Genomic DNA, 22,712 nt, shown 5'->3' with positions numbered 1-22,712 from the left:
AAATTCATGTAGATTTATCTCCTGCTTCTAAAGTACATCTGTTGTTGTCTTTACTGAAATTCTAAAACTAATCAAAATCCTTTTGAGGAAAAATGAATTGAAATTAAATTTTAAATGCGTTATAAATTTGTAAGTTTATTTGTAAATATACGCAGTTGAACTAGATTTTTAACAGTGAGATAATTTGCCATAAGCAATGCGTAGACATCCAGTCTCTTCTTAAAAAGTCACTACTTATTAACCGTAAGGAATGAAGGTAGTTATTTGCTATGACTGTATATTTTCTACACAGGGAAAAAAAAATTACAATATGCACACACACACCATCAATCAGATAAGGGAGAAGATATAACTTTTGATCTGAATAATATATCCAATATCTGAATATATATCTGAAGAGTCTACGAAAGGCCTAAATTTCTCTCAATAGTGAATAAACAGAAAAAAAAATGAAGGAAAATGGAAAGAAGGAAGGAAAGAAAGGAAGGAAAGAAGTGGGAAGGAGAGAAGGAAAAGAGGAAGAAAAGGGAGAAGAAGGATTGTAGAGAATGTCAGAAAAGAGAAAACAAAAGAAGGGAAGGGACAGAAAGGAAACGAATTCTCAAGAATGAAATAATTAAATAATTCGTATAAAAAGGTGTTTAGGATTTAACAAGTTGAGGTAAAAATATGCCTTACAAAATCTTGGAAGTAGTGTTATCATACTATTTTTCATGTGGGGACCCAACTTTGATCTTAGAACATAGGAGAGAATGTGCTTATTCTGAGAGAGATGTCACATTTAACTTTGAGCCATACAGAATAAATGTTATTTAAGTCTTAGCCAGGTCAGGCTCTCATATGGCCAATAGGGAATGGCAAAATACATGCAGTGAGGTATCACTATGTTTCCGACTGCGACAAAAACCTGAGAGAATAATACAGATCTTTATCTGAGATTGTATAATCATTATTGTCATTTGACTTTGCAGTATACAGCTTCTTGAGAATAGATAACACCTCTGAAGCATTTTTCTGTACACTGAATATTCATCCCTTAATTGTTGATAATTCTAGCAATATATCTAAGGGAAGGCAAGGTGGACAGTGATACTGCATTATATAAACAGCAGTTAAACAGTAGTTTCACTCTGAGGAATGCAAAAGCCTTTTTAAGTGTTAGAACTGTGAAGCAAGTTTTTAGTGATTTTCTATAAGGAAATTGTCATCGTTAAGGAAGTTTATTGTTAATTAATGATTTCCATATAATTGTACATAGTTGGCCATCATTTTAGCAACATTACATTATTGTAATAGGGTGCATTACTTATTACTAGATAAAAGTGTCAGGGAATTCCAGGGGCCCTGGAAAATTCTCAAGATTTAGGGAAAATTGATTTACTTCTGGAAGGATCAGAAAATTTCTGAAATTGTTACCCCCAGCATCACCAGAATCTTGATATTCTTTGTCTTGTATCCGTATTTAAACAGACACCTCTCCTGGAGGTTTTGGAAATGTATTTCCTGCAGGATTGAATAAAAGTGCTACTATGGAGTGGGAGGGGCATCTTCTTTCATCAGCCAATTTCATAAAGCAGAGCCTTAGGATTCCATAAGGAGGAGCCAGACAATGTTTTTCTCATTTCAATTCTCTCTGCCTTCTATTCAGAGAGTGTAGTATTAGGTTATCTTTCAGTCCTAGTTTATGGCAATATTCTGTATTTTATGGTTTTCTGTACATTCACATGTATAATAGTATAATGTGAAAATTGGAAATTATGTTAGTCAAAGTACCCCCCATATAAACTTTGAAATGTCCTGGGATATCCTTTCTAATTTGGGGGCTGAATAGATGTAGTGACCTGAAGATAGTTTCTCTTTTCATTTTTTTAATTCCTTATCAAACCTGCCATCTCTATCTGCTATCTTTCACAAAGTTATCAATGGAAAATGCTTTCTTCTTGTAAATATTTTTGATATTTTTCTGGGTACCTCAATTTGGTTGCTGTTTGCTTTTGAGACCTAATTTTTACAGACATAACCTACAGTACGTATAGTTTTTGCATTGTTATTTTTTTTCTGTATATGCCAGTAATCATAGCATGACTTAACAAAAGTGAACTTTTTCTTTTCAAATAAAAGCTTGGTTTGGCTTTTTACATTGTCAAGGCTATAAGTGTTCATTAACTCTCAATTTAACATTATAGAAAATAAACTGATCAGACCTGAATATTAAAAAGAATATCTATGAGAACTGATGTCAACTGGCAGAGTTATCTTTAATTGGTATCATCATAACATGAAGCGTCCCTGAGTATACTCTGATATTAAGACTAAATGCCATTTGTTTGTCATGACCTATGTACTAATGTTTTTTTTTTTTTTTAAGATTTTATTTATTTATTTGAGAGAGAGAGAGTGAGAGAGAGTAAGAGCGGGGAGGAGAGGGAGAAGCAGGTTCCCCGCTGAACAGGGAGCCTGATGTGGGACTTGATCCTAGGACCCTGGGATCATGACCTGAACTGAAGGCAAACACTTAACCAACTGAGCCACCCAGGTGGCCTGTACCAATGTTTTAAAATATCCGTATGACTATAGCTTCACAAAAAACATAAAAATTGGCAAGTTAAATCCTCAAACCATGATTATATACTTAAACTTTTGAGATATTTTAAATTGATTGATTTTCATATGGTGATTTTTTTTGTATAAAATAAATTTTCACCAACAAAAGGGGTTCCCATTATAAAATAGGAATTGACCCAGCAATGTTTGTATATTCTGTACTTATTCTGTAGGAAGGAAGTTATTCTGTAACTTTCTCACCACTGTTACAACTGATAATTTTTCGAGCATCTACCTTATCTTCTATGTATTTGTGACTTTAAAACTAGGCATACATAAATAATGAGCAATAAATATTATTGGTACTAACAGAGAGAAGGATCAAATATTTGATGAATTTTAGAAGCATAACTACTTTAGAATTTAGGCATCTGACTGAATGTCTGAAGTGGGCACTAGAGGATTTATTTATTTATTTTATTTTATTTTTTTAAAGATTTTATTTATTTATTTGACAGAGAGAGAGACATAGCGAGAGCAGGAACACAAGCAGGGGGAGTGAGAGAGGGAGAAGCAGGCTTCCCGCTGAGCAGGGAGCCCGATGTGGGTGGGGCTCGACCCCAGGCCCCTGGGATCATGACCCAAGCCGAAGGCAGATGCTTAACGACTGAGCCACCCAGGTGCCCTGGGCACTAGAGGATTTAAAACAGTATCAAAGATGTAAGCACATAGACGAAAGTGTGGAACATATGTAAAAGATAAAATTTGGTGTTGTGTAAATATCATGCTATATAAATGCTTCATAATAGTAATAAATTAGAGAATAATCAATATAGGAGAGCTTTTCTTATCTGTCCAGCTTTTGTCAAATTATACAAGCATTAAAAGAGTGATTTACCTTCATCTTATTTCATGTAAACACACCTGCTTGAATACATTCAGTTATAGACATTCCAGTCCTAGGAGCACATAGATAAATGAAAAACAGGAGCTCACAGCAAAAGCAATATGAGAGATTAAGAGAATGAATAGATAGACTAATGAGAAAGGATTAAAATATCTCAAATTTTATGAGCTAGAATGAGCGAAGTCTACCAGGGGACATGAAATCTACCTATAAATATCAGGTACTTGTAAACATGGATTAAGAAAATTATTTTTAACCCAAGAGTAAGGACAAGAAAACTGGCTAAAAACATAAGACAAGGGGCGCCTGGGTGGCTCAGTCGTTAAGCGTCTGCCTTCAGCTCAGGTCATGATCCCAGGGTCCTGGGATCGAGCCCTGCATCGGGCTCCCTGCTCAGCGGGAAGCCTGCTTCTCCCTCTCCCACTCCCCCTGCTTGTGTTCCCTCTCTCGCTGTGTCTCTCTCTGTCAAATAAATAAATAAAAATCTAAAAAAAAAAAAATAAGACAAAATGTACTGGATATTTGAGAAACAACTACATTACTTTAGAAAGATTATATAGACATAGCTTTTTGACTCTTGGAAATAGCTTCATGATTAACTGGGTGGTATAAAGGCGACATAGTTGCCTATATCAATTCAATTGAGAAATGCACTGTAAAAAATATAGGAAAAATTAAATTTAAAGAAGTAGCTGTCTCTTGCACTGGTGTTTTTATTTGTTTGTTTTTTTCTTTGTTTTTGTTTTTGGCAGACAGTAGCCCCAGTTCCTTATCTGTGGCACACATAGTAAACTGAAAAATATATTTTTTAGTTCTTTCTATGATTGTGTGAACTTCATGGTAAGTAGAATACTCAGATCTTAGTTTTTTGATGATAGAAAAATGGAGGAATTTAAAGACATCATTAATTGAGTAAAATTAATATGTAATATATACATTTTAATATCTTCGGGCCCTATATCAAACTGGACTGTGTTCACAGCTATTAGCCTGCAAAGAGGATTAAGAACAGCTATTTGAGACAATTGTACATTTCTTGATGTTGGACATCTCCTTGCCCTTGCTACTTCTGGGCTTTGATTTTGGATTTTGAATATTACTTTCTCAGCTCCTATCTTCCTTCAGGGTCACCTCTCTCATAATTCTGATTTGATTATTAGAGCCTTCATTTTTTATTTTCTTACCTCAGATTCTAGTGTAATCCTAAATTCCAGTTATTTATACAAGTTTTTTATTTGTCCTTTTATTTTCTGCATAGTATCAATTTCCAGTGTCTGCTTGGAACACTATAATAAGATTTTTGATTGCAAAGAAAGAAATAGGCAGTCATGTAATGATGTATAACATGGTATAGTGGAAGAAAGTGGCAACCCTTGGACCAAGGATGAACCACTCTTAATCATGTTACATATGATTCTAAAGCATATGTTCATATCACCTCATAGGACTCTTAAGCTAAGAGAATTTTATTTTCTGTCTAACCAGCTCTAGCACAAATGCATCTACTACTCCTTACTTTACATTGTCATTTGGATATTTCTAAATGTCTTAAGTTTTTCAATGTATAAATTCTATTCAGTGTAAATATAAACCCTTACCTCACATTATAAACAAAACATTAACTTAGGGGCGCCTGGGTGGCTCAGATGGTTAAACGTCTGCCTTCGGCTCAGGTCATGATCCCAGGGTCCTGGGATCGAGTCCCGCATCGGGCTCCCTGCTAGGCGGGGAGCCTGCTTCTCCCTCTGCCTCTGCCTCTCTCTCTCTCTCTCTCTGACTCTCATGAATAAATAAATAAAAAACATTAAAAAAAAACAAAAAACATTAACTTAAAATGGATCATCAGCTTAAGTGTAAAACCTAAAAGAACCTGAAAGTATAAATCTTTTAGAAGAAAAATGGGTCGTTTTTGCTACACTGGAATAGACAAAACTTTCTTAGACACAAAACAAAACACGTGAACTATTATTTAAAATCAGTACATTGAATTTCATGACAAATATTTTTAAATTTTGGTGTTCAAAAAACATCATTAAAAAATGAAAATGCCAGCAATAGAGAAGGAGAATTTATTTGCAACACATATATCAGAAATTGGACTTGCAATTAGAATAAATAAAAGATTATAATACCTCACTAATAAGGCAAACGGTTCAATAAAAAATGGACAAAAGTGAACAGATACTTTATTCAAAAATACGTATGACCAATAAGCACCAGAGAAGCTCAATATCATTAGTTATCCAGAAAAGCAAATTAAAGCTACCATAAAATACAAGTAAACACACATCATGTGGCTAAAATAATAATAGTAATAATTAGTAGTAGTAGTAGTTATTAATGTACAGAAAACAGCAAAAATATACAACAAAGTAAAAACTGACCATGCCAAGTATTGGTGAGGATGAAGAGCCATTAGTACTCTTCTCCATTGCTTGTAGGAATGTAAAATAGTATAATTATTCTGGAAAAATATTTAGCAGTTTCTTTCTTTCTCTTTCTTTTTTTAAAGATTGATTGATTGATTTTAGAGAGAGAGAGAGAGCACAGTGGGGAGGGGTAGAAGGAGAGGGAGAGAGAAACCCGAGCTGAGAGAAACCCGAGCTGACACCCTGGAGGGAGGAGCCATGGCCTGCTAGATCTCAAGGACCTTGAAATCAGGACCTGAGATCACAACCTGAGCTGAAACAAAGAGTTGGCAGCTTAACCAACGGTGCCACCCAGGTGCCCCTGGCAGTTTCTTAAATAGTTAAATATTCACCTACATATAACCCAACTTTCCACAGCTACTAACTACCCAAAAGAAAGTGAATTTTCATACAAAGACTAGTATATAAATGTATGTACAGTTTTAACACCCCAAATCTGGAAATGACTCAGATGTCCATAGAAGGTGAGTGGTATAGTCACTATAGTAGTATAGCCATATAATGTCATATTATTTAACAATAAAACGGAAGCAACTGCTGATACATGCAACTACATAAATGAAACAAAACAAAAATATGGATGATTTTCAAAATCCTATATTGAGGGAAAGCAACTAGGTAATGAAGATTATGTACTGAATTTATATTTCTAAAATAGTCAATTTAATCTATAATCACAGAAAACAGATCAGAGGTTGTTAGTGGATGGTGTTGAGGGGAAAATTGGTGACAGAGTGGTACTAGGGATCTTCAGGGATTGAGGAAATATTCTTTATATTGGTGTGGTGGAGGTTTGTCAAAACTTTGTCAGAACTCATGATATACTCAAAATGTGTGCAATTTTTTGTATATTAATTTTACCCCAAGAAAACGTGTGTTTTTTAAAGGTGCTTCCAAATACTCATTTATCCCAATTTAAGTTTTGCAGCTAAAGAAATGTGGAAGTTATAGGCTTCTTGTTAAATCTCTTCCTTTCCACACTGAATTTAATTTAATTAATTAATTTTTTATTTTTAATTTATTAACATTTGTTTCAAGTCTTATTTAAAATCTGGTTAGTTAATATACAGTGTAATATTGGTTTCAGGAGTATAATCTAGTGATTCATCACTTAGATATAACACCCAGTGCTCATCACAACAAGTGCCCTCCTTAATACCCATCACCCATTTAGCCCATCCCACATATCTCCCCTCTATCAGCTTATATCTGTATCTTTTCTCTTATGGTTTGCCCCCCTCTCTCTCTTTTTTTTTCCTTCCCCTATGTTCATCTGTTTTGTTTCTGAAATTCCACTTAGGAGTGAAATCATATGGTATTTTTCTTTCTCTGACTGTTTTTGCTTAGCGTCACTCTAGCTCCATCTATGTCATTGCAAATGGTAAGATTTCATTCTTTTTTATGGCTGAGTAATACTCCATTGTGTGTGTGTGTGTGTGTGTGTGTGTGTGTGTGTGTGTGTGTGTGTGTTCATTTCTTTTTTTATCCATTCATCAGTCTATGGACATTTGGGCTCTTTCTATAATTTGGCTATTGCTGATAATGCTGCTATACACATTAGGATGCATGTGTCCCTTCAAATCAGTATTTTTGTATACTTTAATACTTAATATCTAGTAGTGCAATTAAAAAAAAGCGAACAATAACAAGCTATTAAAAGTTACTCACCGGGCGCCTGGGTGGCTCAGTTGTTAAGCATCTGCCTTCGGCTCAGGTCATGATCCCGGGGTCCTGGGATCAAGCCCCACATCGGGCTCCCTGCTCCACGGGAAGCCTGCTTCTCCCTCTCCCACTCCCCCTGCTTGTGTTCCTGCTCTCGCTATCTCTCTCTCTATCAAATAAATAAATAAAAATCTTAAAAAAAAAAAAGTTACTCACCTTTCCCCTATAGTTATTATATTGAATATAACCCAAAACAGCCTTAACCAGGGTGTTTTAAAAATGAGGCAAGTAGAAAAACTTCTTATTTAAATGTTACATTATTAACCAATAGTATGCAATCTATTAAATTTTAAAAATACCCCAAAATGTAGAAAACAAGTAGAATTTATCCAATTATTCTGTTTAAAATCATCCAACAAAAACAAATGGGAGAAACACTGGTTTATTTTCCTATTTCCTTTTAGTCTTTAGCCTTTCAAAGACTCATTATGACCAAAAAGAGGGAAAAAAAGGTTACCTTTAAGGCATCAAAATAATTGAAGATTATTGTCACAACTTAAATCTGTATATTCCACATGACACTGAAGCGCCTTAGGCAAAACTAAAAAGCAAATTATGTGAAGTGTATTAGGGATAAGAAAACCTATGTGTAGTGGGCAGAAATAATACTTAATATGAATGAATGAATAGCAATCACACTTACTTATAAATAATCCAAACTCTACAATCAAAGACATTTAAGGATGCCTTAGCATATTGCTTGATAAGTTATAAGTCTTAATTTTCCTCCCACTTTTAGATCTCTGTTAGACCTATAAATGTTGGAACCTCTAAAGATTAGGCCTCAGAATTCTTTTCTCTTTCCACTGCAATCTTTTTCACTTCAAATAGCACCAATATGGTTAACGACTCTGAGATTTCCTATAATTCCAGATGTATGTTTCCTTGTGCATAGTCAATATCTCCACTAGGCTGTCTTAAATTCAGCCTAAAATCAACACTCCTGTTCCAGATTTTTTTTTTAATTATGTTAAGTTAATCACCATACATTACATCATTAGTTTTTGATGTAGTGTTCCATGATTCATTGTTTGCATATAACACGCAGTGCTCCATTCAGGCGAATACCCGTCTTTAATACCCATCACCAGGCGAACCAATCCCCGCCCCCCAGAACCCTCAGTTTGTTTCTCAGAGTCCATAGTCTCTCATGGTTCGTCTCCCCCTCCGAATTCCACCCCCTTCATTTTTCCCTTCCTACTATCTTCTTTTTTTTTTAAACATATAATGTATTATTTGTTTCAGGGGTACAGGTCTGTGATTCAACAGTCTTACACAATCCACAGCGCTCACCATAGCACATACCCTCCCCAATGTTGATCACCCAGCCACCCCATCCCTCCCACCACCCTCCACCACTCCAGCAACCCTCAGTTTGTTTCCTGAGATTAAGAATTCCTCATATGAGTGAGAGCATATGATACATGTCTTTCTCTGATTGACTTATTTCGCTCAGCATAATACCCTCCAGTTCCATCCACGTCGTTGCAAATGGCAAGATTTCATTCATTTTGATGGCTGCATAATATTCCATTGTATATATATATATATACCACATCTTCTTTATCCATTCATCTGTTGATGGACATCTTGGCTCTTTCCATAGTTTGGCTATTGTGGACATTGCTGCTATAAACGTTGGGGTGCACATACCCTTTCAGATCACTACATTTGTATCTTTGGGGTAAATACCCAGTAGTGCAATTGCTGGGTCATAGGGTAGCTCTATTTTCAACTTTTTGAGGAACCTCCATACTGTTTTCCAGAGTGGCTGCACCAGCTTGCATTCCCACCAACAGTGTAGGAGGGTTCCCCTTTCTCCGCATCCCCACCAACATCTGTCGTTTTCTGACTTGTTAATTTTAGCCATTCTGACTGGTGTGAGGTGGTATCTCATTGAGGTTCTGATTTGGATTTCCCAGATGCCGAGTGATGTTGAGCACTTTTTCATGTGTCTGTTGGCCATTTGGATGTCTTCTTTGGAAGAATGTCTGTTCATGTCTTCTGCCCATTTCTTGATTGGATCATTTGTTCTTTGGGTGTTGAGTTTGATAAGTTCTTTATAGATTTTGGATACTAGCCCTTTATCTGATATGTCATTTGCAAATATCTTCTCCCATTCTGTAGGTTGTCTTTTGGTTTTGTTGACTGTTTCTTTTGCTGTGCAAAAGCTTTTTATCTTGATGAAGTCCCAATAGTTCATTTTTGCCCTTGCTTCCCTTGCCTTTGGCGATGTTTCTAAGAAGAGGTTGCTGCGGCTGAGGTCGAAGAGGTTGCTGCCTGTGTTCTCCTCTAGGATTCTGATGGACTCCTGTCTCACATTGAGGTCTTTCAACCATTTTGAGTCTATTTTTGTGTGTGGTGTAAGGAAATGGTCCAGTTTCATTCTTCTGTATGTGGCTGCCCAATTTTCCCAACACCATTTGTGGAAGAGACTGTCTTTTTTTCCATTGGACATTCTTTCCTGCTTTGTCGAAGATTAGTTGACCATAGAATGGAGGGTCCATTTCTGGGCTCTCTATTCTGTTCCATTGATCTATGTGTCTGTTTTTGTGCCAGTACCATACTGTCTTGATGATTACGGCTTTGTAATAGAGCTTGGAGTCTGGAATTGTGATACCACCAGCTTTGCTTTTCTTTTTCCAACATTCCTCTGGCTATCCGGGGTCTTTTCTGGTTCCGTCAAATTTTAGGATTATTTGTTCCATTTCTTTGAAATCATTCTTCTAAAATCACTTTCCCATGCTGCCCAGTGTTTTCCACTTTGTTAAATGTGTAAGAAAACAATGAGGACATAGCTGTGATCCTATGGTTTTCTTTTAATTTGAAAATTCCTGGAGGTTTTAGATATTTTGATTTTATAATTCTCCTTGGATATGGAGAGAAAACAATGCATGGCTAGACAGCTGTATATGTCTGAAATCTCCTCTAAATCTTTTTAATGTGGCACAACTCTTTTATTATTTAGTCTTTCTTAATAACCCCAATACTATGCACTGTGGGTTTCTAAATCCATGTTGTTGTTGTTTCCCAGATTTACTGAGGTATAACTGAGAAATAAACATTGTATTAAGGTGTACAAAGTGATAACTTGATATCTATATCTACATAGTGAAATGATTACCACAATCAAGCTAATTAACCCATCCTTCATCTGATAGTTAGCTTTCAAAATGAAAATACTTAATCTATTCTCAGCAAATATCAAGTATACAATACAGTATTAACTATAAGTCACCATGCTGTATACTAGATCTCCAGAATTTATTCATCTTATAACTAAATGTTCACGTCTATTTTTTCCAGTCTTGTTGAGAAATAATTCACGTCACTGTGTAAGTTTAAAGCATACAGCATGATTGCTGGATTTACGTATATTGTGAAATGATTCCCATAATAGGTTCAGCTAATATCCATCTTTTTATATAGACACAATAAAAAGGAAAGAAGAAAATAAAGGAAAAAAATTTTCTCCTTGTGATGAGAACTCAGGATTTATTCTCTTAATGGTTTCCTATGTATCATACAGCATGTTAGCTATAGTCATCATGTTGTACATCAAATCTAGTATTTATTTATCTTCAAACTGGAAGTTGATACCTTTTGACCACCTTCCTCCAATTCTCCCTCCTCCAGCACCCTTCCTCTGGTAACCACAAGTCTGATCTCTTTTTATCTCATGGAATATTTGTCTTTCTCTGTCTGACTTATTTCATTTAGCATAATGCTTTCAAGGTCCATTCATATTGTTGCAAATGGTAGGATTTCCCCATCTTTATAGTTGAATAATATTTCATTGCATATATATACCACAACTTCTTTTTTACTAAGTTTTTAATTTTAGTTCCAGTATTGTTTATGTACAGTTGTATTAGTTTCAGGTGTACAATATAGTGATTCAAAATTCTGTACATTACTTATTGCTTATCATGATAAGTTTACTCTTTAATTCCCATCACCTATTTCACCCATCTACCCTCCCACCTCCCCGCTGGTAACCATCATTGTTAAGAGTCTGTTTGTTGATTTGTCTCTCTTTCTCTGTTCCTTTGCTCTTTTGTTTTGTTTCTTAAATTCCACATATGAGTGAAATTATATGGTATTTGTCTTTCTCTGACTGACTTACTTTGCTAAGCATTATACTCTCTAGCTCCATCCATGTTTTTACAAATGGCAAGATTTTATTCTTTTTTATGGCTGAATAATATTCCATTGCATATATATGCCACGTCTTCTTTACCCATTCATCTATTGATGGATGTGGGCTGCTTCCATAATTTGGCTATTATAAATAATGCTATAATAAACATAGGGGTGCCTGTATCCTTTTGAATTGGTGTTTTTGAATTTTGGGGTAAATACCCAGTAGTGGAATTCCTGGATTGTAGAGTAGTTCTATTTTTAACTTTTTGAGGGACCTCCATACTATTTTCCAGAGTGCCTGCACCAGTTTGCATTCCCACCAACAGTGCATGAGCGTTCTTTCTTCTCCACATCTTCAACAACACTTGTTGTTTCTTGAGTTTTTGATTTTAGCCATTCTAACAGGTGTGAAGTGATATCTCATTGTAGATTTGATTGGTATTTCCCTGATGATGAGTGATGTTGAGCATCTTTTCATGTGTGTGTTGGCCATCTACATGCCTTCTTTGGTGAAATGTCTGTTCATATCTTCTGCCCATTTTTTAATTGGATATTTTGTTTTTTGGGTGTTGAGTTTTAATAAGTTCTTTGTAAATTTTGGATACTAATCCTTTAACTGTCATTTGCAAATAACTTCTCCCATTCAGTAGGTTGCCTTTTAGTTTTCTTGATTGTTTCCTTTGCTCTGCAGGAACTTTTTATTTTGATGTAGTCCTAATAGTTTGTTTTTGCTTTTGTTTCCCTTGCCTCGGGAGACATATCTAGAAAAATGCTGCTATGGCCAATATCAAAGACATTACTGCCTGTGCTCTCTTCTAGGATTTTCTAATTTTTTAAAATTATTTATTTATTTGAGAGAGTGAGCGAGAGAGAGAGAGGAGAAAGCAGGACCAAGTATAAGCAGGGAACAGGGGGAAGGGCAGAGGGAGAAGCAGACTCCCCACTGAGCAGGGAGCCTGCTGCGGGCTTGATCCCAGGGTCCTGGGATCCTTACCTGAGCCGAAGGCAGACACTTTACCGACTGAGTCACCCAGGCACCCCTCTTCTAGGATTTTTATGTTTTGTCTCACACTTAGGTTTTTAATCTATTTTGAGCTTATTTTTGTGTATGGTGGCAAAAAGTGATCCAGTTTCATTCTTTTTCATGTAGTTGCCCAGTTTCCCCAATACCGTTTGTTGAAGGGACTGTCTTTGTCCCATTGCATAATCTTTCTTTCTTTGTCATGATTAATTGACCATATACCACAACTTCTTTTTCATCTGTTGATAGACACTTAGGTTGTTCCCATATCTTAGCTATTGTAAATAATGCTGCTATGAACATGGGGGTACAGATATCTTTTGATATTAGTGTTTTTGTAACTTGATATATTCCCAGAAGTGGAATTGCCGGATCATATGGTAATTCTATTTTTAATTTTTTGGGGGGATCCTCCATATTGTTTTTCATAATGGCTGTTCCAATTTATAATCCCACTGACAGTGCACAAGGGTTTCCCTTTCTCTACATCCACACCAGCATTTGTTGTCTTATCTTTTTAATGATGTCCATTCTAAGTGGTATGAAGTAATATCTCATTGTGGTTTAAATTTGCATTTCCTGGGCGCCTGGGTGGCTCAGTCATTAAGCGTCTGCCTTCGGCTCAGGTCATGATCTCAGGGTCCTGGGATTGAGCCCCACATCAGGCTCCCTGCTCGGTGAGAAGCCTGCTTCTCCCTTTCCCACTCCCCCTGCTTGTGTTCCCTCTCTCGCTGTGCCTCTCTTTGTCAAATAAATAAATAAAAAACCTTTAAAAAATAAATAAATTTGCATTTCCTAATGACTAGTGATGTTTAACATTTTTTCATGTACTTGTTGACTTTTTTTATATTGTCCTTGGAAAAATTTCTACTCAGGTCCTTTGTCTATTTTTTAATTGAGATATTTTTGTTTGTTTTTTTTGTTTTTGTTTTTGTTGAGATTATATGAATTCTTCATATAATTTGGATATTAACCCTTTATTGGATATATGGTTTGCAAATATTTTTTCCCATTCCATCAGTTGTATTTTCACTTTGTTGGTGGTTTCTTTTGCCGTGCAGAAGCTTTTCAGTTTAATGTAGTTCCACGTGTGTATTTTTTATTTTGTAGCTTGTGCTTTAGCAGTCATTTCCAAAAAAATGATTACAAATACCCATGTCAGGTAGCTTTGTTTCTGTGTTTGCTTCTAGGAGTTTCATGGTTTAAAGTCTTACATTTAAGTCTTTAAAGATTCTAAGCGGTTGAGCCCCACAGATTCCCCTACAATCTATGTGGTGCTAGATCAGAGTAGGGGATCCTACAAAGTGACCCACAGTACTGGAGAAGGCTGGTTGTACCCCCAGGTTCTCTTTTCCCACTGGAGGAACCAGAGGTTCAGGGGAGATCTCTCCATTTGGTGCTGTGCTGGTCTGGGGGATGGGCAGTGCAGTCAATGTGTAGCCCTTCTTTACCCTTCTAATGATGTCTGTCTTGGTCTCTGTGGTGCAGGGAAGGGGTACTTCAGCCTCACACTTGTATTCTAGGATTCTCTCAGTGGTATCTTGTTCTTGAACAGATATTAGTATTATTCTTATGAGGGGAAGAAAAGTCAGGAACAACCTATGTTGTCATCTTGTTGATGTCACTCTCCTGTTGTTTTTTATTGAAATATATTATTTCTGTCTCTTCAAAGAAATTATGTAAAGTTTCATGTTGTGCATTCCACCATATTAGCTCCTATTGAATATAAATATTCTTACCTATTTATTGTTCCTTTCATAGAGGGAGCCAGACCTAGTAGCTTCCGTTCATATACAGTAAGATCAAGCATTGGGTTTGGTTCATTCTCAATAACAGCTGTACCTAAGGAGCTGGAGCAGTCAGTTACCTTTGCTATAATAGTCTTTCCTTAGTTTGTTATGTTTTGAAGGAAATGCTCTACCAGATGTGAATATTTACAATTTTCTTTGTTTTCCTTATTTATACTTGGCTTAAGTAAGAAACCAAGGCCACAAATATAGATCAAATAGCATACAAAACTACTAATATGATAAAAGCACTGTGTTTGAACTTAGAATATACCTTTTGCTTTTATTTTTTCAACAAATCAAAGTAAGCATGCATTTTACTCATATTTCAAACATTTTCCTAATTATATGACTTCATGTGTCATCTAAACTCAATATTTTTCTTCTTTATTCTTAAGTGTCATTATTTCATGTAATATCAATGTTCACATAGAATGTTAATGTCCTAACTTTTTATATATTATAATTGTCTCTTTAAAAATATTTCAGTCTTTAATTTTTCCCTTGTCTTTATTATTTAATCAACTTTTATTTAAAAATCTTTTTATTCATAATTTTTACTATTCTTTGTGCTTCTCTTAATATTTTCCTTCTCAACAACTTAAACAATATTTTCCCTCACATTTTTTAATTTCTTTTACAAGTACCTCTTTTTATTTTCTTTTTCCTTTAGAGATGATTTTTTCTCCTTTTAACTTTACCCTCAGGATTTAAACAAAGTCTCTTATTTTACTATCCTCTATGTGGGGTTCTGTTTTATTTTTTTTAATCTTTTGTCAAAATTATGATTTACTGGGGTATTTACATAAAGGTATTTACATGAGTTTCATAGCTACCAGAAAAATTACTTACTGCATCCCTCTCTTCCGAGGACATCTGAATCTTCATCTTTTTTGAGACCCCCTGGGGAAAAGAATTTGATGTTCAGTGCTGGCTCCATGGATTCTGTCAAAGGGGCATTGTTATGCAGTTTGCCTAAGAAACAGAATCACATTCATTGTGTCAGCTGGATTCATGATTATATTCTCACTCTTGAAGACAATGGTACTTGGGGACTTTATAGTAAACGACATAGCAGAATACGTTATCTCTCCTCTCGTTCACAGGAGGAGAACATGTGTCATTTACTATCATTTTCCATCTCTAAAATTATTGCTTTGTTATAAAAGCTTATGACCAAATCACTTTGCTATTGACAATGTATTACTAGAATCTTTGCAACCAGTGGAAAGAGGAGGAAGAACAAAAATAAAGAGAAGAACCTCTGATTATTTTGAACAGTAAAAATGTTTAATGGAAACATCAGGGAGCTTAAAGAATTGAGATACATGAATTCAGTGATGCCAACTGTCATGTGTCACTACCAGCTCTCTGTTCCCTTTGGCAGAATAAGCAGAACAAACAGAACAAACATGCAGTTTCTTCTACAAAAAAATGCAGACCAAGAGTTTGTCCAGGAATAACACTAGGATATCTGAAAAGCCTCTTAAAATTTAGTCAAAGATGTTTTGGTGGATTTTAAGTAATAACAATTCTACATTTTCTTTTTTTTACAGTTTTTGGCACACTCATTGCTCATTGGTTTTAATCACAAAAAAGTTTGTTGAAGTCTTTAATATATGCCCCTGCAATAGGTTTTCTTATTGAGATATAATTGACATATTAGTTTCAGGTGTACAACATGATTCAATATTTGTATATATTGCAAAATGATCACCGCAGTAAGTCTAGTTAGCATCCATCACCGTACATAGTCACAATATTTTTTTTTGTGATAAGAACTTTTAAGATACAATCTCTTAGATAATAAAAAAGACATAATCCCTTGGCAACTTTCAAATATACAATACAGTATTATTAACTGTAGCCATAATGCTATACATTACATCCCCCAGAACTTATTTATTTATTTTAAACTGGAAGTTTCTACCTTTTGATCACCATCATCCCCTCACTCCAACCTCTGGCAACCATCAGTCTGTTCTCTGTATCTGTGAGTTCAGTTTTTTGTTGGTTGGTTGGTTTTAGATTCCGTGTATAAGCGAGATTATATGGTATTTGTCTTCTCTGTCTAACTTACTTTGCTTAGGGTTCTTCTTAATGTCAATACAGACAATCTGGCCATTATTTTCTTTCGCTTTTCTATGATATTTCATGGTATAACTATCTGTGGGATTCCTTTGAAATTGTAATCTTGGTACATATTGCCTATATGATCTAACCAAATTTATTAATTTCTCTTAGTTTCATCTATAAAATATAGATAATAATTGTACTTTTTTCATAGGTTCATTTTCAAGGAGTAAATGCATTCATAAATTTAAGTAATTTGGCATTGTTTCTGGCATTTAGTCAGTGCTCAATAAAGGTTGTATACTATGGCTACTATTTAACCCTTACCTTTGTCCATGAATATTATGCCCATATGTGGAATTTTTTCCTAGGTGTATTTCCTAAAAGGAGAATTATTAAATAAGCATATACTGAATTTTGGCAGTTTCTGTATAATTGCCCACCCTAAAGGAGATATATACATATGTGTGTGTATTATATTATATATTTTATATATATAAGTACATATCACATCAAGAGTAAAGGTCAGTTCTTAATTTTCTACACTCATGACCCTACTTGATATTACCAACCTTTAAAGCTGTGACCGGTCAAATAGTGATAATTTAGTATCTCAGAGCCAGTTGTGATTACATTGTTGCTATAAGACACAACCTACCATGAATGAATGCAGTATCCAGGAGGAGGCATATTGCTCAGGAATCCTTGTAAGGTACAGTCAGCTTAAAATGAGAGACTGGAACAGAATGCTGCTAGTAACCAGTAACCAGGTACATTTCTTTGTTCTTGGGGAGAGAAACATGCCTGTAATTCAGTCCACTGACTCCCTCCATGAGTCTCTAGTCCCTTATGAGCCGTAAGGTTAAGGAGAGAGAAAAAAAGATAAAAGAGCTCACCATCCTATAGTGGGGGTGCTAAAGCATTCTAGTATTGTAGAGAACACCGGGATCTCTGGGAAAAAGTTCAGGACAAATAGACATGTGACAGTGCCTGGGAAGACAACTAATCCCCCTTCAGCTAGAGGATCTAAGCCCAAAAGAACTTCTAGAAATTTAAATGTTGATTTCAACTTGCAAATGCTGGCAAACAGTAGGAAATGGTTTACATAGGATTCTCCCTTCTAAATAAAGCACTAGCCTGACCCATCACAAGAGGAACAGAGAGCTGCTGACCTTAGGGAGCAAAAAAATACTTCCTTAGACTCTGGTTCCATTTGGGGACAGCCTGTCATATTAGGAAAGTTACCCTCCTAAATTGCAGGGATGTCTGAAGGATTAATGTTTGCTGGCTCTGGGCCAAACTTCTGGGAAGTTTGCCAGCAGCTGAAGCTCTGTGGGTGATACAAAAACCAGACTGTATATGAAAGAACTGACAGGGATAAAATTGTCAGGACTGGTCAAACTGGGATAATGACCGGAAAGCTAAAACAATTCTAGGGGAAGAAACATCTGGAAAATAAAGGAGGAGGGGAAAATCATTAGGAAGACATTGTGTAAGGAAGGCCTATGTTAGGGGACCATTATCCTTTAGAGCTCTGGGCAATTCATTCTCACCCCCAGAGCACATAGCCTCTGAGTTCTCAAACATGCAGTGAAAGGGGATTGCTTATCTTGCCTCAAAATTACTTAAAAAAACAAAACAAAACAAAAACCACAACACAACAGAACAAAACAAAAACTCTCCACTATTCCTTTTGCCACCCAACCATCAGGCTTCTCTGAGTTTGCTAAGATAAGAGAATAAGTCTAGAGGACAACAGTACCTCCCCAGGCAGTTGCTTGCCCAAAGGAGAGGGGGCCCTTCACATTCCTAAGTCAAGTGGACACCAGAGCCCTAGAAACTGAATTTTGGCTCACATGGTAGAACTGCTCTTCCTTCAGCAACAGCCAAATAAAGCCAGCACGGTTCAGCTTGCTCACTAACACTGACTGATGGCTTTTATAGTGATGGATGGATCAAATCAGAGGTCGTTGCAAGCTGGAATGCTGATGGGAAAGATGTATCTACACCATAATCATAGCTTTTAACTGGACTTCCAGGAGGGGAGGAGTGTAGAAATGGGAAGCGGCAATGAACTTCTTCACTTTTCCTACTTCAACATCAGCAGATATATAGACATCTACCCCTGGATGAAACAATTTCTGAGACTCTATGGAAAGATAATAGTAATGTAACAGACTGTTTCACTGTTGAGGGAAATGACCAATCACAGCTGACTAGACATAAACATAATACACTCCAAAAAGCACCAGAGTATTTGAGGTCAGGTAGAATGACAACCCCTCTTTTTATTTGTATCCCAGATATATGTGATGAGGTCCTGGATCAAAGGGTTGAACTACAATGAGCAGAATTGTCCGAGGGGACTTCCAGGGGACTTGGAAAATTTGGTATGTGGTCTAACATGGCTTCTAAATTTGTTTTGAGAAAAGTATTCAAAAGTTCTTCTGTTTATGTGAGATGGACAACAGTCCACATTTGTCCTAGAGCTATATTCATGCTCCCGATTTCACTCACAATTTAGTCTACAGGGATGTTAACACTGACATTTCATAGAACATTATGCTGGGGTGTTATGCTAGTTGAACCTGGTAAACAGAAATAGCAAGTTACTTTGGATGCCTTAGTAAGGTGTATACCTGCCAAAGATGTACACATGCTTGTAAAGGTTTTCAGGGGCCTGAAATAATAGTGAAGTGTATCCCATGGTCATGCTGAGACATCATCTTAAAGTCAAGGCCAGGTTATTGTATCTTTCATGTACTACTATCAAGAGACCAACTTAGACTGTTCCAAGGAACAACTCTGCAAACCTCCATGGATTTGGGAGGAGTGTCTAATAAGCCCAGGAGAGTGTGGGAGGTAGGATTCTAATAATTCTAATTCTAATTCAGTGGCCCTCACCTATAATACTAATGATTATGTATATTAAAAGGTATTTTACTGAAGTAATTAAAGTCCCAGATCACTTTATCTTAAGATAAGGAGCTTGTCCTTGGTGAGCCTGATCTAATCAGGAGAGTCCTAAAAGGAATGGAGGTCTTTCTGGTGAGAGATATTCAAAATGTGAGAGGATTTGACATCAGTGAGATTCCGTATAGTTGGCTTTGAAGATGGAGAATTCCAAGTAGCAAAGAATGCAGATCAACTCTGGGAGCTGAGAATAGCCATGGCTGACAGTCATTGAGGAATGAGGATCTCAGTACTATAACAACAAAGATTTGGATTTTGCCAGTAATCTAAATGAGCTTGGAAGCAGATGCTTCCCCATGTTCTCCAGTCAGAACTCTCTGGCTGACACCTTTATTTTGGCTTTAGATACTTCACATAAAACCCAGCCAGACCATGCCTGGACTTATGACCTACAGAACTGTAGATAATAAATGTGTGTTATTTTAACTGCTAAATTTGTGGTAATGCATTATAGCATCAGTAGAAGAACAAACCAACCAAGAGAGAAAAGTACAGATCTCTAGGATTCTGGAGCAAAGCCATGCCTTTTGCAGCAGAGCATGATTTGCTATTTGAAAAGGTATCCCAGCAAGTGAGTTGGTCATAGAGTGGACTAAATAGTTCACTCTGAACTATCAGTGACTGTAATCAAATCCACCAATCCTGATCTTGATATTATCTGATCTAGTAAATTGGAAGTTCAGAGGGCACAGAGCAATCTCTTTAGGATGGAAATTGTGCAGTATAGTTTGGGCTCTATTAAGTTGAATGATCACATACCCATGTGGCCTATCCGTGTTACAGTGAAGCCTTTGTTTTAATGCACATCTATGGATTAGGGTGGACATTTTTTCAACCAAATAACAGTGGATGAATAAGCTGGTTTACTGGTTTATCAGCTTGATATATTGGTATAAACTAAGAAAGGGGTTGGGATTGCACTCTAGCTCTCTTGTGGTTTGGCCCTTCTACCTCTGAAGGGGCAGTGATTATTCTTTATTGGTCTTAATAGTAAGGTTTGCTTTTTCTAACTGCAGTTTCTCTTCCAGCACAACCTCTTATAGGACATCACAGTTATCAACCCAGACAAAAGAACCCATTTTATGATTAAAAAATGTGATAATGGGTGCATAACTGCCTGATCCACTGGTCCTACCATGTACTGCTTGATCTGGAAGCACAATGGAATGTTGGAATGGCCTATTAAAGATCAGTTTCAAAAAAAGAAAAAACCAACATTCTGCAAGTTTAGGGAACTGTTCTACAACATGAAATACATGTCAACAGCTCATAGTCATGGTAGTCACTGTTGTTTTCCCAGGCTTAGGATACTAGTCCAGGAACCAGTGGTAGAAGTATAATTAACCAAATATGCCATTACACCCTGCAACTCACTTGCCAGATTTTTACTTTGTGTTCTCTAGTCTTTAGGCTTGGAAAGATTAAAAGTCTTGGTTTGGAGTAGGGTGGAAGGGGTCTTCTACCAGGGAATACAGTAAGGCTTTCTTTGACCCTGAAGTTATAACTCCCACGTGGTCATATTGGGCTTCTCATTTTGGTGGTTCAGCAGACCCCAAGAGGAGTTAATTTATGTTGGAGATTGCTAGAGTTTTAGCAACCCAATAAGCAGGAAAGGAAAATATTTGTAATCTAGGAGATTCACTGGGGCAACTCTTGATTTTCTAAACCCAGTGATAGCTGTATGCACAATTGCAACAACTATAACCTCACAAGTGCCGTGACCAGAGGCTCTTATTCTTCAGGGATCAAGATCTGGGTCCTTTCATCAGTGATGAAACTGAGAACAGCTGAAGGACTTGCTAAGGATAAAAGTTACCTAGAATGTATGGTAAAAGAGGAAGATGATGAGTATCAGTTAAGGCCTAGGGGCCAGTTACAATTCTGGGTATTTCAACTTATTCAATTAATAATCTTATATTAAATGTTTTGTGGTATATTGGTCTTAATGTAGGGCATAAGAGGTCTTGCGTGCTGCAAGGAGAGGAGATGTCTATCAAACATATTGTGTTTCTCTCACAAATACCCTAGACTTGCTTCAGCATGACAGCACCTTGTTATGGATCTACAACACATCTCTTGCTTTATGAATGGTGTTTATCTATTTCAGCTCATTGGATGACTGTTAAAGCCTACTCCTCTGAGCTGATGCACATGTACATATATAACTGTGAACAGTTGACACTTCCTGGGTAAACAAACACTACCCCCTTTCATGTCTCAGGCTGATATGCATTTTACAGGGTCCCTCATGGAGTTCCTAGTGGGAATGAATTCCAATGGCCTATAGATGGAATATCCCAGTAATGTCCCTTAAGACAACCTTCCCTCTTTCTTTGTTTCAATTCTTCTACTCCTTCCATTTTGGTTCTTTAGTATCACTTGTCAAAATAAATACCTTCCTAAGAATCCTTGTCCCAGGGCGCCTGGGTGGCTCAGTTGGTTAAGCGACTGCCTTCGGCTCAGGTCATGATCCTGGAGTCCCAGGATCGAGTCCCGCATCGGGCTCCCTGCTCGGCGGGGAGTCTGCTTCTCCCTCTGACCCTCCTCCCTCTCATGCTCTCTGTCTCTCATTCTCTCTCTCTCAAATAAATAAATAAAATCTTTAAAAAAAAAAAAAAAAAAAAAAAAAAAAAAAGAATCCTTGTCCCAAATCTTGCTTTATTGGGGGAACCCAAATAAGGACAGCCGGGTTCCTGAAATATCCTGATTATAAAGTGCCCAATAAATAAATCTCTTGCTATCAGACGCAGGGAGTTTGTAGTCTTTCCAATATGTCTAACTTTCTAGTCAAAATGTAACTTTTAGCATGTATGAAAATTCATCTGAATTAAATACTTGACTTCTTCCTTTCTGTGAATGCCCGACTATTAGAGGCATAGCACTTAAGTAACATCTTTTATTGACATCAGAATTCTAGATTAATTCTTTTTTATTATTTTTTTGCATAAACGAATCTAAAGAACTTGATAGAGAAGACAACATAGTCTAGGAGCCTGACCAACTTCTTCCCCACTTTCTCACTTACCACTTTATCTGGACTTTCTCAAGAGAAAATATGAAAAGAAACATCACAGTGATTCCAATAGCTACTTTATTAATAGGGTCTCTCTGAC

Source organism: Halichoerus grypus, chromosome 5 (genome assembly GCF_964656455.1).
Source record: "Halichoerus grypus chromosome 5, mHalGry1.hap1.1, whole genome shotgun sequence".
Classification (NCBI taxonomy): domain Eukaryota; kingdom Metazoa; phylum Chordata; class Mammalia; order Carnivora; family Phocidae; genus Halichoerus; species Halichoerus grypus.
Note: the sequence above shows the minus strand (reverse complement) of the source record.